Source organism: Acinonyx jubatus, chromosome B1, assembly GCF_027475565.1.
Source record: "Acinonyx jubatus isolate Ajub_Pintada_27869175 chromosome B1, VMU_Ajub_asm_v1.0, whole genome shotgun sequence".
Classification (NCBI taxonomy): Eukaryota; Metazoa; Chordata; class Mammalia; order Carnivora; family Felidae; genus Acinonyx; species Acinonyx jubatus.
This window is the reverse complement of record NC_069382.1, coordinates 142,721,392-142,727,337: the sequence shown is the minus strand read 5'-3', so window position 1 is coordinate 142,727,337 and position 5,946 is coordinate 142,721,392. Positions and strand designations below refer to the sequence as shown.

General features: G+C 39.7%; 1 non-coding gene across 1 annotated transcript; it reads left to right on the top strand.

Moving 5' to 3' along the window:
- The first annotated feature begins 1,749 nt into the window (after window positions 1-1,749).
- Window positions 1,750-1,857, top strand: LOC113601057 (U6 spliceosomal RNA). The gene has a single exon (XR_003422198.1). It is a non-coding gene; the product is annotated as a U6 spliceosomal RNA (small nuclear RNA).
- Window positions 1,858-5,946: the final 4,089 nt, after the last annotated feature.

The window sequence follows — 5,946 nt, the reverse complement described above, 5'->3', positions numbered from 1 at the left end:
ATGATGGAACAGTTGTTTCACCACTTTTCTTGCTGTATCAGAGCCTTTAAATGAATACATAACCTTTACAAGAAAGCGTGAATTCATTGGCCTAGGGTTTGTGGGAACTGTCCAAGGTGGCAAAGAAAGAGACTCCCTTAGGAACCAATCTCTAAACCAGTAATCTCTAAGTAACCTATATAGTTATCCAAGTTTAAAAACAAAGTAAAAAGAGGGAATTGTTCCATAAGTAGAAGCCCCAGTTTTTTCTTAGTTTTCCAGGCACGCTTCTCTGAGGTTTGGGCTATAATTCAGGAACAGTGATTGGATAGGTCTTAATGTTCATGATAGACTCTCTGATGTATCAAAAACTGTGTTTGTAGTCACAGGACTACATCTTTCTGGCAGGAAGCTAAATAATCTTGGAAAAATATAGCTGAAATAATCAGCTAAAAGAGAAAAAGACTAATGAACACAAGGTCCTCCTCTGAGGGCTGTTCAATGACAAAAGATTATGAATATCTCTGAGACTGCAGTCTTACTGTTAAAGATTATTGAGCAGATATTTGGAATATGGAGAAGAGAGAAAAGTAAAGGGAAGGGAAGGGAAATGAATGGAAAAGAAGGATATATATGTTAAATCCACCAAAAGACAGGAGAAAACAGAAATCTCTGAAAAACCTGTTTCTGAAGATCGTGGAGAGAGGATAAATGGAGCAGATTCTGGAAGATTAAGGTTCACTTAGAAAATACGAAGGGGCACCTGGACGGCTCAGTCAGTTAAGCTTCCTACTTCAGCTCAGGTCATGATCTCACCATTCGTGAATTCGAGCCCCGCATCAGGCTCTATGCTGATAGCTCACAGCCTGGAACCTGCTTCAGATTCTGTGTCTCCCTCTCTCTCTTCCCCTCCCCTGCTCACACTCTCTCTTTCTCTCAAAAATAAATAAACATTTTTTTAAAATTTTAAAAATAAAATATGAGAAGATACTAGCTGAAGCTAAGTTGGTCTTCTGTGTACACATAGGTGAACTGAGAATGCTGAGTGACTGCCCCATCACCCCCTAATTTTTGGTGGCAGTAGCTAGAATTGGGGAGAAGCAAGATAGGGAAGTGGTATTTTGAGACTTAAAATAGGGACAAAAGGAGAAGATTACAAAGGCATCCATGGGATCTCAACTCATACCTTGGTTATAGGCACTGATGTGGTCATGACAGCATGTTGAAATCATGTCTTCCACACTGAAAGCTTCGAGGGTTGTGACTAGCCAAAGTTCCTTCCCTGAGTAGAGTTTACACATCCTCAGTCCTTGAAAGACCAAGATCCTAGTGACATATTTGCATCTCTGCTACCACCCTGAGGCAACTTAGTTACCCACCAGAAGACCACTGCTTGGAACTAAGAAAATGGCCTCTCAGAATCAGAGAAGAGACATAGGGATAGTAATAGTACAGAGATTTAGTCTCTTAATGACAAACTAGACTCTGAAGTACTAAAATCTATTCTCTTACTGTTAAGCCTCTATCAGAGAATAAACTGAGGGTAGAAGGAAGGAAGGAAAAATTTTGGGACCTTTTTCTGATTACCATCTGCCCTTCCTATCACTTACTGTTATATGACAATAGCCTCGCCCCTCCTACAGTTGGTGATCAATAATGTCTAGGGAATGAATGCATTAATAAGTTCATTCAGAAAAAGTCCTGGTGCTTTTTCAAGCAAGGGTACCTTATGGAAAGATTGAAATTCTTTGATTATATTGTGAAATCGCAGTGCTTACTTTGGCAGCACATATTTCTAGACTTGGAACAATACAGAGAAGAGTAGCATGGCCCCCGTGCAAGGATGGCATGCCAATTTGTGAGGCATTCAACATTGGTTAAAGGGGATTAAGAGGACACTTATATAGATGAGCCCTGAACAATATATAGAATTGTTTACTCATTATGTGGTATGCCTGAACCTAGTACGACTAGTGTAGCTCACTGTATGTTAATTATACTTCAATTTTCAAAACCGTGATATTGTAACAAGAAAGGAATGGATCATATGAATACTATATCGCATGGGAGTCCAACATGGACTATAGTAGTAATGACATTGATAGGACGATTTTTATCCTCTCTCATGTCCTGGTACATTAGCACAAGAGTAGTCTGGTAAAAATCAGTCACCGCATCTACTAGAAACTAGAGGTGGGGAGAAAAGAAAATGATCGATTGTTTCTTTTTCTTTTGAGGATCCTTTTTAGAAGACTCCAGGGATTGAGTTCAAATAGCTTTTAGTTGATGAAAGCTAAATGATCTATGAATAGTAGAATGTATCAAAGGGGAATTCATGGCCAGGGTTACTGTACTTTATGTGAAATGAATATTGGCTATTCACAAGGCAAATAAGACATCAAAATGTTAAACGACTGTGAAAGTGTTAGAATAAACATGGGGTAATTGCTTTATTAAAGATTAGTAATCTGAAGGCATCTGTTACTGAGTTGTTGGCTAACAATTGCCCAGAGAGTTATAATAGGATCCCACAATCCAAATGCCTCACCAATTGAAAAATAATTCTGGAAAATATCACGTGAATAACTGTTGAGTATGATACTGTTAACTGTCTACCTAAGGTTGGCCAAAAAGCTGGCCCCCATGCCAAGCAAGATGCATTTTTTGGCTTGTTACAAAATTAGTATTTAGAATGAAGATGCTATTACTGGGTGCCAGCAGATGATGAAAAATGAGGAAAATCCACCTTTGTCTCCTCAGTGAGGTTTCTCATGCATTTAAACAGATGTCTCAGGAGATGTTCTCAGAAGCCCCTGATAGGTTTCAGTGCTTACTGAAGAAATTATCAGTGGTGAGACTCTCTAGAGAAGGTAGGGTGCTCCAGCATTGGGCGGTGGCAGTGAGAGTGGATATTTCTTGTTTCAGCTTCAGCAGTGCTCATGAAAGCGCCCACGGTCCAGCATCGCAAGGAGTAAAGCAAACAGTGGTGTCCATGAAGCTTGTGTTGTCTGCACCAGCCTGGTTCTGCTGTGTGGTTTCAGACATTTTTCTTGGCATGTATCTTTTGGACTGGCTCTTTCGCCTTGCTGCATCTATTTAACACATGTCTTTTCTGTTTAAATTGTTATTTCTTATTTGTAACTAATGACGCCATTGCCTTTAGCAAGGTATTAGAGGCACATGAGCATCTGCATGAAGTCTCTTTGAACAGATCTCTGAAAAGGGCCAGCTTTGTGAAGCTTTTATGTACAATGTGAAGCAGATTGCACTCCAGGAGGGAGTGAACAGCAACGAGAAGTGGCAGCTGACAGCACTGTCTAGCAGTATCCCACTAAATATGGCATAAAGACTTTCTCTAGGAACCAGCATGGCCCTAGGCTCAGAAACTGCCATTTACAAGATAGGTAGCAAGACAATCAAGCTCTCCGGAACTGTGTTTTCCTTACACGTATTCAAAGAATAATGGCATTTGTTTTGTAGGCTGTTCTAGGAATGATAGAAATCAATACAAAGTACTGAGCCAAATCCTGGAGAAGATGAGAAGGGATCAGAAATGCCGAAAAGAAGGAAATGACTGAAACATGAGGACAAATACTCTCAGACTGGAGACCACCAAATATTGGAGTCCTCGAGCCACTTTTCTAGACCAGGGCCTCTTTCTAGCTCTCCCACTAGGTGGATTCCGTGAGTAATTTTTTATACTGATGTCACTCACACAACAGCTCCAGCACAGACCGCTTTCCTGAGTTTCACACTCACATACAACTTCCTTTTTGATGCTTCCACTTGGATGTTTCTATGCCTAAAAGAGAACTCTCATTTTCACAACCATCTAAACATGTTCCTTCTCCAGTCTTTTACCTCTAAGTAAATAATGTTACCTTACACTCAACTTTTCCCATCAAACAACTAGAAATAATTCTTGAATTTTCTTTGCCTGCATCCAATCCATCAGCATGTATGGAAGGTTACATCTCCAAATATATTCATAATCTTCCAACATCTCTACATCTCCATTTGATATTCCCATCAAACTTCTCATCCAGCAGGGGTGGACAAACTTCTGTAAAGGACCAGACAGTAAATATTTTTGCTTTGTAGACTGTATGGTCCCTGTCAAAATTATTCAATATTGTCACTGTAGCACAAAAACAGTCATAGGCAATGTGTGTGAAAATCACCATTGGCTGTGTTTCAATACAACTTTATTTACAAAAACATGTGGCAGACCCATGAATGACAGCTTGCCTACTGTTCTCCTAAACTGTTAGAATTGCCTTTTAGTTTGTGTTTCTGTGTCCAAATTTCACACTACTGTTTCATGCAGAAGTTAGATGTTTTTTAAAACATAAAACAACTCCTATCTTCTTACAACATAAAATATTTGAAAGGCTTTTCATTACAAATAAAATAAAGTGTGAATTCTGTTCCTTGGCCTAGAAGTTTCTGTGACTTGGCTCACTTATCCTTCTGACCCAACTCACACTGCTCTTCCTCTTTCTAACCAAATTCCAGCCATCGCCAGCCTCCTTTTACTTATTACAACACAAGCGCTTTCCTACCTCTGTCCTTACTCTTCTTTCTGCCTGAAGCCCTCTTCACTAGGCTGTTTGCAGAGCTCTGCCATTTTGATGCTTCTGATGTCAGCTTAAAATGTCATCTCCTCAGTGGCCATTATTCTAACGTAAGCACTCCCGGTCCCTGTTCCTTTTTACCAAGCTATGAAATAGCATCTACCACGTATTGCAATTTCTATCTTGTTTCCTTGACGTTCTATTTTGACCTCTTTCACTGGATTATAAATTGACCACCCTGCTCATCATTGTATACTGATGAACAATGGAGATTTTTCAATAAATACAAGTTGAGTATAAGAATGAATGAATTAGGGGCGCCCGGCTGGCTCAGTTGGTTGAGTGTCTGTCTCTTGATTTGGCCCAGGTCATGATCTCATGGTTCATGATAACCGAGTGCCACATCAAACTCTGTGCTAAGAGCATGGAGGCTGCTTGGGATTCTCTCTGTCCCTCTCTCTGCCCCTCCCCTGCTTGCAATTTCTCTATCTCTCTCAAAATACATAAAAATTTTTTTAAAAAGCTTTAAGAAAGAAAGAAAGAAAGAAAGAAAGAAAGAAAGAGAAACGAGGGGAGGAGGGGAGGGAGGGAGGAAGGGAGGAAGGAAGAATTGGATGCTCACAGTCACTGATCATCAGGGTAATACAAATAAAAACTACAATGAGATATCAACTCACATCTGTCAGAATGGCTCAAATCAACAACAGAAGAATGAATGAATTAGAACAAGACAAAGCTAGGGACCAATATAGAAGGGTCTGAAGACAGGGAGATGTGAGTTGAGGAACTTTCTACCAGAGAAAGAGCACTTGAAGAGAACAGGTCAGGAAAATTTTAAACTACTGCTGAGGGGAACAGGAGAAAGAGCTGACCAAGAGAAAATAAAAGCTTTTACATGGCATTGCATCAGCAGAAAGAATCTGGAGAACATGAAGTGCTATAATCTGAATGAGCATATGATTTTTACAAATCTGCTTGGCACGTGGTAGCCATTATTGTTGTTATTACTATAGGCTTATGAAAATTTTTTATTGTTACAAAGATCTATAAGGGTATATTCTGAACCCTTGATAAGAGAAAAGTGCCAAAAAGGGCATTCTAAGCACTAATTTGCTAGTCTTTTTTTTTTAATTATTTAATGTTTTTTTAATATTTATTTTTGAGAGGGAGAGGAAGCGAGAGAGAGAGAGAGCAGGGGAGGGACAGAGAGAGAGGAAGACACAGAATATGAAGTAGGCTCCAGGCTCTGGGCTGTTAGCACAGAGCTCAATGCAGGGCTCGAACTCATGAATTGTGAGATCATGACCTGAGCCGAAGTCAGACACTGAGCCACCCAGGTTCCCCTAATTATTTAATGTTTTAAAATAGTGCTTCTAAAACCTAGTATACACAA